The sequence below is a fragment of the Chiloscyllium plagiosum genome, chromosome 16, assembly GCF_004010195.1.
Source record: "Chiloscyllium plagiosum isolate BGI_BamShark_2017 chromosome 16, ASM401019v2, whole genome shotgun sequence".
Taxonomy (NCBI): domain Eukaryota; kingdom Metazoa; phylum Chordata; class Chondrichthyes; order Orectolobiformes; family Hemiscylliidae; genus Chiloscyllium; species Chiloscyllium plagiosum.
Window position 1 is genome coordinate 28672766 of NC_057725.1, and position 13865 is coordinate 28686630.

General features: G+C 38.8%; 1 long non-coding RNA gene across 1 annotated transcript; it reads right to left on the reverse strand.

Moving 5' to 3' along the window:
• Positions 1–11243: 11243 nt before the first annotated feature.
• On the reverse strand, positions 11244–13414 carry LOC122558040. The gene is made up of 3 exons (XR_006314015.1): positions 13261–13414; positions 12182–12325; positions 11244–11359 (listed from the first exon to the last, which is right to left on the reverse strand). It is a non-coding gene; the product is annotated as an uncharacterized LOC122558040 (long non-coding RNA).
• Positions 13415–13865: the final 451 nt, after the last annotated feature.

Consider the following 13865-nt stretch of genomic DNA (forward strand, 5'->3'; position numbering starts at 1 on the left):
ACTACATTAGTTTTGCTCATGTTGGGTATCGGGTCCTTCGTTCTGGTGAGTTGTTGTCTGAGTGTGGCTGTTGGTTTGTGTGGTTGGCAGGGACAGGCCACTATAAATGCCGGAGGAAACACCACAGAAGCGCTTCACAGGAGGCTCCCAAGCACTGAGGATGTCACCTAGACAGGGGACGAAACGTTTGCAACAAAAACTTCCAGCTCGGCGAACAGAACCACAGCAGTTACACCAAGGTTGTGAAAAGTCTGGTTCATCTCAGACAATTGGCACAGTCTGACAGTTTAGCAACAGTGGAGGACTCAATGTTAATAATATGCTATTTACATTAAGAAATTAATGATAAGTATTATTTTATTAAGCATCTAGAACTCTCAGATCGTTCTTGTGGCGCATTAGTAGTGTCCCTACCTCTGTGCCTAGAGACCCAGGTTCAATCCCACCTTTTGCAGTGGTGTGTAGTAATATCTCTGGGCAGGTTGATTAGAAAATACCCAGAACACTTAGAAGAGCTTCTTGTGGTAGCAGTGGTTGTATTCCTACCTCTCGACCAGGAAACCTTGGTTCAAATCCCACCTGTTCCAGAGGTGTGTGTTAACATATTTGAACTGAATAGAAAATTTCTAGAATACCCAGAAAGAAGGATTGCTGGGACACTGGGTATTAGAGGAAGGCAGACATATATTAATACTGCAATAAACTTGCTGTAAATAAACTGATAATCAAGGAAACAAAATTACATCTCGTTCCGTGCTTTACTCCAATTAACAGTTGAGAGAAATGGTGGTGAGGCTGACCCAGGTGTCATCAATGTGCACATGAAAATGTAGCAGGCAATTTGCAGGTAAATTCAGACAAACAGCAATGTGATAGTGATCAGATCATCTTCAGGGGTAAAGGGTAAATGTAGAGTAATAGGATTGGGGAATGGGTCTGGGTGGGTTACTCTTCATAGGGTCACTGTGGACTTGTTAGGCCAAACTGCTTGTTTCCACACTGTAAGGATTAATGATTGCATGATTTTTTTTTACTGAGGGTGGTTGAGGGATATGCTGTATATTGGCTAGCAAATTGAAGAAAACTCCCCTGCTCTTCTTTTACAAAAGATCCACACACTATTAAACCCTCTGAAGGTGTAAATTAGTCTTCAATTTTAGAATCTCATCCTGACAACTGAGTCTTGCACAAGAAATAAACTGAATGAGATATGAGTGGGCCACATTATCGTTTTACGTTTGTGAAAAGCATATTGGCTGTTACTCATCTTTAATGAGGAGTGGTGACTTAATACACTTGCAATCATGACATTGCAGATTGCTGATGATTATCTCCTCTGGAGACCATGTCAACGTAGGTACATGGGTTCAATTACAAGAACATCTTATCAGCAACCTTCACAATAAAATGAGTGGTTGAGGAACATTCATCAGTCAGTGAACATTTGCTTAAACCCACACTGCAATTCACGCCACCTCTGACGAAGAAGTTATATTGGGCATCAAAAAAATTATAATCAAAGATTCAAAACTGGTAAAACTAGAAGTCATGCTGTAGTGTTTATCACAAAGAGTTACAAGCAGTAATAAATAAGTATTTATTTTTGCTGAGTTGTCACCTAAATGCTTGCATTTGTGTAGCACCTTTAAAATAGTACTAAATAGGATAACATCAAAGGCCAAGCTTGACTGACTTCAGTTATTTCAGAAACTGGTTGAATAAAATTAAGAGTCTTATGAAAAGCATTTTCATTAGGCACAATACTATAAATGCAGGTATGTATAAGGTATTCATAAATAAAACATTTGAATAATGGTGTCACAATGGGCAGATCTATTTGTCATTCATTGGTGAAATTTCAGAAGTACTGCGAGGCATAAATGTGTTGTGTGGGTGATTCTTGGCATTTTAATATTAATAATCACTTAAATATTCCACACGGAGCAAAATATTAGATGAAAATAGAATTTCTAAAAATAATCTACTCATACTATTTTGGGAATTTAAATAATGAGTTTTTTTTATGCTAGATAGAAATTACGGAGATATTAAATCACTAAGGCCATGAATAGGTTACGGTTCCTGTCAGCTGTGGCTCTTTCCTCTGATTTAGAAGGTTGTGTGTTTAAATCCTAGTTGAAAAGCTAGAACATAAAATCCAGATTGACTCTTTCTGAGAAATACTGAGGGTCTGAGTTGTTATTGCTCAGACATTAAACTGAGTCCTTGCTTGCCCATTGAAGGGGTGTAAAAGATCATATGCCACTATTTCAAAGAACAGCAGTCCAGTTCCCATTGATATCCTGGGACAATATCTGTACTTTGTAATATATCACAGAGACAGATTACCTGATTGTTTGAGGAAGCTTAATTTCAACAAATTAGCTGGTGTATTTACTTCAGTAATGAAGAGACTACACTTCAAAAAAATCTTTTTACCTCTAAAGAACTTCAGGACAGCCTGCAGTTTTGAAAGTTGCTATATAATTGTAGTTTGTTTCAACATTAACGACGAATTGAGCACTGTAAATCTGCTTTCTATAATATATACTGAGGCTTTATTCCCTTGCTAAAGTCAATTCTATCTTTTCTTCCAGTCAGATGAAAACTTATGATTGGATAATGCTTAGCATTAAAGAGTAGGGCAACTATTACCAACAAAATAAAGCATCCAGAAAATCCATCCATCAGTGGTTAGCACTGCTGCCTCACAGCGCCAGAGACCCGGGTTCAATTCCCGCCTCAGGCGACTGACTGTGTGGAGTTTGCACATTCTCCCCGTGTCTGCGTGGGTTTCCTCCGGGTGCTCCGGTTTCCTCCCACAGTCCAAAAATGTGCAGGTTAGGTGAATTGGCCATGCTAAATTGCCTGTAGTGATAGGTAAGGGGTAAATGTAGGGGAATGGGTGGGTTGCGCTTCGGCGGGTCGGTGTGGACTTGTTGGGCCGAAGGGCCTGTTTCCACACTGTAACGTAATCTAATCTAATCAAATCTAATCTAATCTAATATCATCAGCCTTCATCTACAGTTATGCTTTAACATTGAACATAGAACAGTACAGCGCAGTACAGGCCCTTTGGCCCTTGATGTTGCATCAACCTGTGGAACCAATCTGAAGCCTATCTATCCTACACTATTCTATTTTCATCCAGATGTTTATCCTTGCTCAGCATTTTGTAATATGACCTGTGTGCTTTATAGATATTAATATCATTTTTTTACAGTCTGAATTTTGAACTAATGGCATGTGATTTGTGATCTATGTGTTTGACAGGGAATAGTAATTAATGTGTCAGCCATTCTGTAGCCACGATTTTAAACCAGTACATGTCAGAAAGCAGCTGACTGGGGGCCCTCCTGGAGTGATAATGTAAGTTTATTTGTATTGTAATCAGAAAAAACAATAATGGAAAAGTATTAGACATATTTTGATTTAGAAGAATCAAGGATTGATTTTTTTGATTTGGAAAAACCTGAAGCTTGTAAAGTTTTTGTTTCAGATCACAGGAGAACTGGCAGTGGTTAGATATAAGAACAGCTTTTTCTGAAGAAAGCAGTCCATTCAGAACAGTCAGAAAATGGATTACCACAGTGTAAGGCCTTTAGTTTGAAAATTCCACAGCAGAAGTGTTTGGTTAGAACCCTGAAGTGATTATGAGAAGCTTGTAAAATTAGAGCTCAGTTCAGTGTACAATCAAGGATAAGGCTATCAAGATTTCAAGAGTGGGTTTTGAAACTTCTCAGTGCAATAGAGAAGGGAACTCTCTCTCTCTCTCTCTCTCTCTCTCCTTCTCCGTTCCCCCCCCCCCTTGGTATTGGAGTACTGTAAAGTAATAGCTTGAGGCTAGAAGAGATTTCGTTCAGCCACGTGTTATAAAATGTTTCAAATTTTGTGGTTTGCTCAATTTTATCTTCATTTCCTTTGTATAATAAACTTCTGTTTTATTGGTAAAACCAAATCTGCGACATGCATACTTTTGTTTCAGTGAAAGATCACCATGTTAATAAAAAAACACAATGAAATAATGAATGAAGCCAGATCTCAGTCTGGGATCCGACTTGTTCAATAATAACATTAACTGGGATCATAACAATTTAATTTAATTGTATCAATCCTCACTGGTCCTGTTATTTACTTTCCTGAAAATAACAGACAAAAGAGTTAAGAGACAGAAGAATCCTTGAAGTTTACAGAAGAATATTTGTCTGATCAGTATTTTCCAAACCAACATGCAAGGATCTAGTTGGATCTAGTTCTGGAGAATGAAATAATTCAAATATGAAAAGCGTGATGAAAGGTGGAGAATAAGTTATTGTTATTTTGGAAATTGCATTTTAAATTAGGGTCAGAAGGATTTTGGTTAGACTTGTGAAGATGCTTTTTAAAAGTGTCAGAAAGTAATTCTGGAACAGTGAGATAAATATGTCAGTTTGAAGAAGGCATATAACTTTAGCCAACAGACTAGCAGATCCCTGTCATGTTAATAGATAAGATGATATCAAACTGGAGAGAGTGCAGAAGAAATTTACAAGGCTATTGCCTGAACTCAATAGTCTGAGTTATAGGGAGAGGTTGGACAAGCCTGGATTTTTTTTCTTTAGAGTGTAGGAGACTGAGGGGAGACCTCATAGAGGTGTATAAGATCATGAGAGGCAAGCATAGGGTGAATGCACTCAGTCTTTTTCTCAGGGTTGGGGAATCGAGGACTAGAGGGCATCAGTTTAAGGTTAGAGAGGAAAGAATAAAAGGGAATATGAGGAGCAACTTTTTTTACACAGAGGGTGGTACGCATATGAATGAGCTGCCAGCAGTTGAGGAGCGTACATTATCAACATTTAAAAGGCATTTGGACAAATGCATGGATAAGAAAGGATTAGAAGGATATGAGCCAAGTGCAGAGAAATGCGGTTAGCGTGGATGGACATTTTGGTTGGCATTGTCCAGTTTGGGCCAAAGGGCCTAACTCCATGCTGTAGGACTGTATGAGTCTATGTTTATTCTGTTAGGTGTGTGATGGTTGGAATAAACACATTTAGGCAATCCACTTAGATTTGCCGTCAGAACAGATGGGTTAAAGTTTTTATTCACGTGAAACAGAAATTGAGGTAAGGTTTTCAGGTGAGAGGAATCAGTCACCTCAACAGAAATGGTTTTGATTATATGAAACTTCTAAGCCAGCAGAATTTGGAGAGAAACCTTCAAGTCCCTCATGAGAAGAGAGCTGGAAAGGAAGCCCCACCATTCCCTGAGTCATCACAATGTAAAATATGACCAATTTAATCACTGGACTTGTTAATGCCTGACTGTGACTATTATCTGTAAAAACTAAGATAAAAGAAACTCATATCATGCTCGCTCAATGAACAAGGAAACAAATTTTTATTTATTATAGCAATATCTCCTCTAACAATAGACAAAGATGGATCATTAATTATTAATATGCAAACGTAAACCATAGTCCTTTAAATCCAAATGCATTAAGATAAGATAAACAGGAAAGACCATTTTGTTGGTAATATAATGGGTGGAAAATATATGCAGAAAGGAACAAAGTCTATGTATCAAGAGTTCCCAAGTCAAAAAGGGAAAAATGACGTGACTTTCTCATTGTTTTTGTTTTGGTTTTAGGAGATGATAGCACATTGTATTTGATTGTGGCGATTCTCAGTTTGGTAGCTGGTCAATTTGACCTAGGCTTTGGCTTGAGTCAGAAGTTTTCTTTCTTTGCAGAGTTTTATTTCTTTTCTACTCATAGAGGGGGAGAGAGACAGAGGAAATGATCTTGCTTGCTTGCAGACTGTTGGTGGTGTCAGACCAACTGCTTTCTCTTAGTTCTGTGACAAACTGCTACCTGGAATGAATTTGAAGCTGTTGCCTGGCAATATCTTAGTCTGCCAAGACAAAGCATCTGGTTCCAGTTAGTCTCACTAAAATATCAAACACAGTTTCTTAAAAAAAATTACATGTCCTTGTGTTACCAATAAGTGATGACAGAGTTCCAACTCTCCTTCAAGTTAAAATTAAAAAAAAGAATAATATTCTGAAACAAACTTCCATTGAAATGCAAAGTACTGCAGATGCTGGAAAGTTCTGAAGAAGAGTCACATCTGACTTGAAATGTTAACTCTGTTTCCATATCCACATTTGCTACCTAACGTGATCAGTTTCTCCAGTACTTTTTGTTGTTATTTCAAACTTCCATTTCAAAGATCATGTTTTAAACAAAATATATGCATTCCTACAAAACTGTGAAAGTTTAGGCCATCAGAATTGTGAGAGTTTCTTGACAGCTGACATGGAAAGAAATCATAAAATTGTCTCTATAGTTCAAGAAAAAGAAATTAGGAAAAATTCAGATAATATTTAAAAATCTAACTTAAGAGTTATGTTTCTCTCGGACTGTATCTCTGTAATTGATGGGGGTGGGAACTAGGCTGGAACTCCATTTTGCTGCTTGCGTAAAGATGTTTCTATCTGTTTATATCTTTGTTTTGTTTTTCCTCTTTTACAAACTTGCATTCTGTTATTAAAGAATATCAGCAGTCTCATATGAATATGTTTCAGTGACAAGCCACCATTTTAACCAATTACAAAAATTAAATATATGATCGATCAAGTCAGCTTTCATTCTGGGATCTGACTTGTCCAGTGGACTAAGAAAGTTAGGAGCACTCATGTTTCTAATGGCACAGCTCCTATTTTATGGCTCCACTTGCCTATTTTCCCATCCAAAGTTGGCTTGTAACATCCAGCCCAATAATCTGGATTATCAGAGGGTCATTACTGAGGGAAGTTGTATTGTCAGCAGCACTGATAGGGTACTGCAATGTTAGAAGGAGTACTGCACTGTCAGTGGGTGCAGTTATTCTGCACTATTGGTGGGGAATTCTTTAAAATGAGATGTCATACACAGGTTCTGGATTAGTGGTGCTGGAAGAGCACAGCAGTTCAGGCAGCATCCAAGGAGCAGCAAAATCGATGTTTTGGGCAAAAGCCCTTCATCAGGAATAAAGGCAGTGAGCCTGAAGCATGGAGAGATAAGCTAGAGGAGGGTGGGGGTGGGGAAATGACCTGGGAGTTGCAATGGGAGAGGGACTCCCTGAGATTCTTGTAGAGAGAGGAGGAAAACTTCTTCAAGGCAGGCATCCAGCACCACTAATCCAGAATCTGGTTTCCAGCATCTGCAGTCATTGTTTTTACCTTGTCATACACAGGGCTCATCTGTCTCTAAGGGGATGTAAAAGACCCAGCAGCCATAACGTTGAAGAGGCGGATTTCTCCCTGCTGTCAATATTTACCCCTCAGGAGGTATAGTTAATAAGTTTGCAGATGACTCCAAAATTAGAGGTGTAGTGGACAGCAAAGAAGGTTACCTCAGAATACAATGGGATTTTGATTAGGTGGGCCAAAGAGCTAAGGAATGGCAGATGGAGTTTAATTTCGATATATATGAAGTGCTGCATTTTGGAAAGGCAAATCAGAGCAGGACTTATACACTTAATAGTAAGGTCCTGGGGAGTGTTGCTGAACAAATGCAGGATCATAGTTCCTTGAAAGTGGAGTCGCAGGTAGATAGGATAGTGAAGAAGGCATTTGATATGTTTTCCTTTATTAGTCAGAGCATTGAGTTATAGGAGTTGGGAGGTCATGTTGCAGTTGTCCAGGACTTTGGTTAGGCCACTTTTGGAATATTGCATGCAATTCTGGTCTCCTTCCTATCGGAAGGATGTGTGAAATTTGAAAGGGGTCAGAAAAGATTTACAAGGATTTTGTCAGGGTTGCAGGATTTGAGCTGAAGGAAGAGGCTGAATAGGCTGGGGCTGTTTTCCCTGGAGTGTCAGAGGCTGAGGGATGACCTTATAGAGATTATAAAACCATGAGGGACATGGATAGGATAATTGGAAAAAGTCTTATCCCTGCGGTGGGGGAGTCCAGAACTAGAGATCATAGGTTTAGGGTGAGAGGGGAAAAATTCTTTCATGCAGAGGGTGAAGCATGTATGGAATAAGCTGGGAAGTGGAAAGAGCCAGAGGAAGTGGCTGGTAAAATTACAACATTTAAAAGGCATCTAGATAGGTATATGAATAGGAAGGGTTTAGAGGGATATGGACCAAGTGCTGGCAAATGGGACTAGGTTAGGTTCGGATATCTGGTTGGCATGGATGAGTTAAACCGAAGGGTCTGTTTCTGTGCTGTACATCTCTATGGCTGTATGACTGTATGACTAAAAGAAGATTGTCTGGCCATTATAACATTTTCTTTCATGCGAACTGTGTGTTTGCAAATTAACTGGCGTATTTCTTACATTACAATAGTAACTACACTTTTAAAAAAATGTAAATCATGTAGTCTTTGCAATGCACTTTGTAAACACTAGAGGGTACATTTTCCATATACATATTGAGGCAGTACTACCTGCTGTCTCAAGCTAAATGTGACACATTGTTATATGTTGACATGCTAGGCTAGGTTGAGAAAAATTGCTTATTAATAAGACTTATATAAACACTATTATCTCAAAAGGAGCAGTGAATAAATGTATGCATAAAATTTTTCAAATTAGGAACAGGAGTAGGCTATTACAATCATGGGATGGTCATGTAAGGCTGAGATAGACTTTTAATCAGCAAGAGAATCAAGCATTACGGAAACAAGACAGAAAATGGAATTGCAGATTATCAGACCAGCGATTGAATGGCAAGTTGGCACGATGGGCTTATTGGCCAACTTCTGTCCCCACATCTGATAGTTTGAGGTGATCTCACTGTCTAGCCAATAAGCTTGAGACTGTGAAGTTCCTTTCTTGTTCTTTGGATGGCCAAACATATCCATGGACACAGTAATACTTTGCACTGTCTCAATGGAAGAAACACAGGAGCCAGTTTGTACAGAACAACCTCCCACAAACAATCTTGTGCTCATGACAATATAATCTGTTAGGGCAAAGTTTGTTAAGGAATAAACCTTGGACCAGACTAGGAAAAGGAGCAATTGGGAAAACATCCCTGCTTTTTAGATAGAGGCATCGGTTCTTTTTTTGATTTGCTTGATTTATAACTGTCATGTGTACCAAGGTACAGTGAAAAGTGTTGTTTTACGTGCTTTCCAAGCAGGTTGTACTATACAAGTGCAGTAAGGTAACAGAACAGATTGCAGGATACCACGTTACAACTGCCGAGAAGGTGCAGAGAGAAATCAACATTAACATATTAGAGGTCAAAAGCCATTCAAAGTCTGAAAACAGCGGAGAAGAAGCTGTTCTTGAATCTGTTCATACATGTATACTAACTTCAAAATCTTTATATCTTCTGCCCAATGGAAAAGGGTGGAAGAGAGTGTAACTGGGTGGAAGAGGTTGGAGAGGGTTTTCTTTGGCTGCTTTCCAAATGCAACAGGAAGTACAGATGAAGGCAATGGATGGGAGGCTGGTTTGTGTGACGGACTGAACTGAATTCACAACTCTCTGCGGTTTCTTACTTGGGAAAAGCAGTTGCCATACCACGCTGTGACACTTCCAGATAGGATGCTTTCTATGGTGCATCTTTAAAAATTCATAAGAGTCTTTATGGACATACCAAGTTTCCTTAGCCGCCTGAGGAAGTAGAGAGATTTCTGCGCTTTCTTGACCATTGTATCGATGTGGATGGACCAGAACAGATTGCTGATGATCATCACTCCCAGGAACATTATGCTGTTGACCATCTCCACGTTAGCTTGTTAACAAAACTTAAGAGTATTGTATGCAGTTTTTGTTGCTGTATGGTCAAAAGGATATGAAGGAACTGGAGATTGCGCAAAGAAGATTTACAAGGATGGAACTAGAAACTCATATGTGCAGACATTAGAAAAGTATTGGCATGATGGGTCTCTTTTCTCTTGACAAAAAGACTGAAGGTGATCTTTATGATTTTGGTAGAGAGGATAAAATAGAATGTTTCCAATTTTTGGAATAGCAAATAGCAAATTCATAAGAAACTTTACCCAAAGGTGTTGTGTCACGAGAAGGGGTATGGAAATGAAATGGTAAATGGGAGTCACAGTCTCAGCATGGAGTAGGCATTTCGGATTGAAATGAGCAAACATTTTCTTCACTCAGTGACTGGTCAACCTGTGGAATTTGCTCGCATAGGTGGCTGTGGGAGGGGCTTGAATTTCTGATTCTGTTCAAAAAAAGAGATTCTTAAATTTTTAGATTATAAGGGCATCAAGGAGTATGAAGAGAAAGCAGAATTACAGCATTGAGATAGAGGATCAGCCACGATCATATTAAATGTAAACAGCAGGAGGCTGGAAGAACACAGCAAGCCAGGCAGCATCAGCAGATGGAGAAGCTAACATTTCAGGTGTGACCCTTCTTAAATAGCAGGTATGACCAATTCCTGATCCTGTCTATGTTTCTGTGTGAAGAAAGGATGCAATACTCTGTACTAGTGAGACATGTACTTAGCGAACAGGATTGTGGTAACCGGAAGAGATTGCAGAAACTTATGTTTCAGACAAAAGTCACTGATAGGTCAGGGCAAACCATTACATATCACAAAGAAGCAACAAGGCCTTGAGCCACAAGCCTCATGGCAACAAAACCAATAACAATGTGAAACTCACCATTGGAGGGAGTGGAAGCGAATTATATGGATCCATTTAAGGGGAAGTTGTAGAAACATATGTGGAAGAAGGTAATCAAAGTTTATGTAATTGATTTAGATAATGAAAGATTGCTGGAGGTTCAAGTGGAATATATTATCTACAGCATGGAACACATAGTCTGGTTCTATACCATACAAGTCATGCACGTGTCCTGGAGTGAAGCGTGTACCCATAACCTCCTGCCTCAGAGATTGGAGTGTTACCAATGGGTTAGTAAGTCATAAGTTCAAGTCCCACTCAGAACTATAGTCTAGACTGATATTCAAGTGAGGTTGGGGAGATATGCACAGAAACATTCATTCAGAGCCCCATCTGCCCTCTCAGGTAGAATATAAAGACTCCTTTGCACTATTTCAACTGAGAGCAAGGGTTTCTCCAAGGCTTATCTTTCAATCAACAATAAAAATTATTTTTGTCATTACGGCATTACTGTTTATTTTCTAGGATCATGCCATGCACTATTGAAATTAAGGTTAACTTTACACTTGTACATTGGTGAGCAACTGGCATTGTCAGTCCTCCAAAGGTCATCTGTCCAGCTGGCACTGATCCTCAGTAAAGTCCATGTGAGATGAGGACAGCTAGGATGAGGAATGGTAGAGTAAGATCCTGTGACTGTAAGAAATAACTCCTGCTCCTCTGAACAGGCTGCAATGTTCCTTTTGTTGTTGCATCAATTATTTCGAGCAGGAGTGAAGTTCTTATGTCTGGTCTGGAAAGAGATTAGAAACACCACTTTATTCAAAGTGTGATAGAAGCCTGGAAATTTCTGCTATGAGAAACAAAATACATTAGCCCACTTAATCATTTTAGAGATGAAGTTGCAAGATCTTTTCTTTGCTAGTCATTACTAGAACTATAGAAGACATATGGACATCAGATCAGCAAGACCTCTTCGAGTAGTGGAATGTGTTGATAGGACTGAATGGCCCACTCCTGTTCCTTTATTCTCTACTTATCAGAGATCCAGGTCTAAAAGATCTTCTTTATCAACTGTTAGGCCACTCAGAAATACATTCAAAGCCTAAAGTACTTTATAATGAAGCACCTGGCTGTGAGTTCTACAACCAGGAGACACAGTCGTGAATAAAAGGCAAACTATTTCAGCTTGAGATGAGGAGGAATGTCTTCCCTCAGAGGGTGGTGAATCTTTGCAAATCTCTATCCCAGAGGACTACTGTCATGGGAGGACAGGAGAAACTGAGGGTGATTGGTGGGACGACGTGTGTGGGAGCAGTGCATCACCAAACTGGAACAATGGGGCTCAAGGTCTAAGGAAGACAGTATGAGCCTCAGTTCTGGCCAATTCTGATGAGGAGTCACTGAACTCAAAAGGTTCTCTCTGCTTTCTCCCTACAGATGTTGCCAAACCTGCTGAGATTCACTAGCAATTTCTGTTTTGGTTTCTCATATTTCTAAACATGGCTCAGTGTCATATTTGTCTCATAATGGTCCTGTGAAGTGTCTCAGTACATTTTATTATGTTTAAAGATGGTATATAAATACAAGTCATTAATAAAAAGCTTCAACTTACAGTTTCTGGAAATTAGCCAGTGGCTGAAGGCCTCACACAGTATTTTCTGAGAGTGGTAGGCTGTGGAGCAGTGAGGTATAAAGACAAAGGCATGATTTTAAATGATGTTGCCAGGATGACTGAATAACCGAGAATTCCTCTTGCCTCAGAGAAAGCAAACATAAAAGGTCAATTAATGTTGCCAAGAAACATTCACCCATCAATAGCCCAACAATTAGATTAAACCTAATGTCTACATCACTGCATTTAGGGATGGTTTGGGTTGGTTAAATCATATGAAAAGCCTTCTTCTGAGAATGAAAGAAAGCATTTCCGTTATTGACTGAACATTTGATTTAACAGTAGACAATATTTAAGCTATGTAATTAAATCTGCACAACTTTATCTAAATGTTTAAGGTAGTTTTCACTTACCATTTCAACAGTGGCTTCAGATTTTAATGTCAGTGTTGGACTGCCAGTGTTGGACTGGCGTGGACAAAATTGAAAATCACACAACACCAGGTTATAGTCCAACAGGTTTATTTGGAAGTACGAGCTTTCAGAGCAAAAGATCTTTTGCCACAACTTCTGTGTCTTACGATCCTGCCCCACTAGTTACCTGATGGAGTAGTGCTCTAAAAGCTAGTGCTTCCAAATAAACCTGTTGGACTATAACCTGATGTTGTGTGATCTTTAACTTCAGGTTTTAAGATATTAAGCTCCAATTTTATTTTAAAAAGGGCATAGAACATTTATAAAGACTATAAACATGGTTATCTACAAATACCTCAAAAATGTTTCCTTCTGTAAATTTAGCCTCCATAACTTTTCTTTCTGCTTATTTATGTAACCTCTTTCAGCCCTACAAACATTTAAGATCTTTGCATTCCTCCAAGGCTGGTATCTCCTATTACCTTTGCCTTGGTATTGGTGACAATACCTTCAACTGCCTATGTCCTGAACACCAGAATTGCCTGCTGAGACCTTTCCACCTCTCTCCCCTCCACTAAGATGCTCCTTAAAAAAGACTTACTTCCTTGGATCAATTCCAAGTTTGTCTGTTTACACAACTGTGAAAACTGAAACCTTTGGACTCACTTAAAGGCACTGTTTAAATGTGAATACTTGGCTTGTCAACAAGAGAGTTCACAAAATTTGTCACAATCCTGGAGAGGGTGCAGAGAAGATTTATTGAAATAATGCCAGGGATAGGAGACTTCTGTTATATGGAGATAGTTGTGAAGCCGGAGTTGTTATCCTTAAAAAGAGATGGTTAAAAATAAATTTATTAGAGGCGTGTCTAAAATTGTGAAGAGTTTTGTTGGAGTAAATTTTAAAATAAGTGTATCACTGATATGTGGGTCAGGAACCAGAGAACACTGATCTAAAATAATTGACATCAAAAAACAATAATCTAAGCAATTTACGAAAAAAAACAAGCAAGCAGATGAAAATAATTGTTCTTTAACAAAGTGAAATGTAATCTGGAATGCACTGCCTGCAAGGGCAGAAGAAGTAAGTTCAAAATTGAAAAGTAAGTTTAAAAAGGAATTGGGTTAATACTTGCTTTGTGTTATCCGAAATATTAGTTGATAACATCATTGGCTGGACATTCATACGTTTCAAACGTTTCGATAAGAATACTTTCCAAACAAAAGACATCAGTTGCATCAGCAGAAAATGTTGCATTTGCCCAGAACACA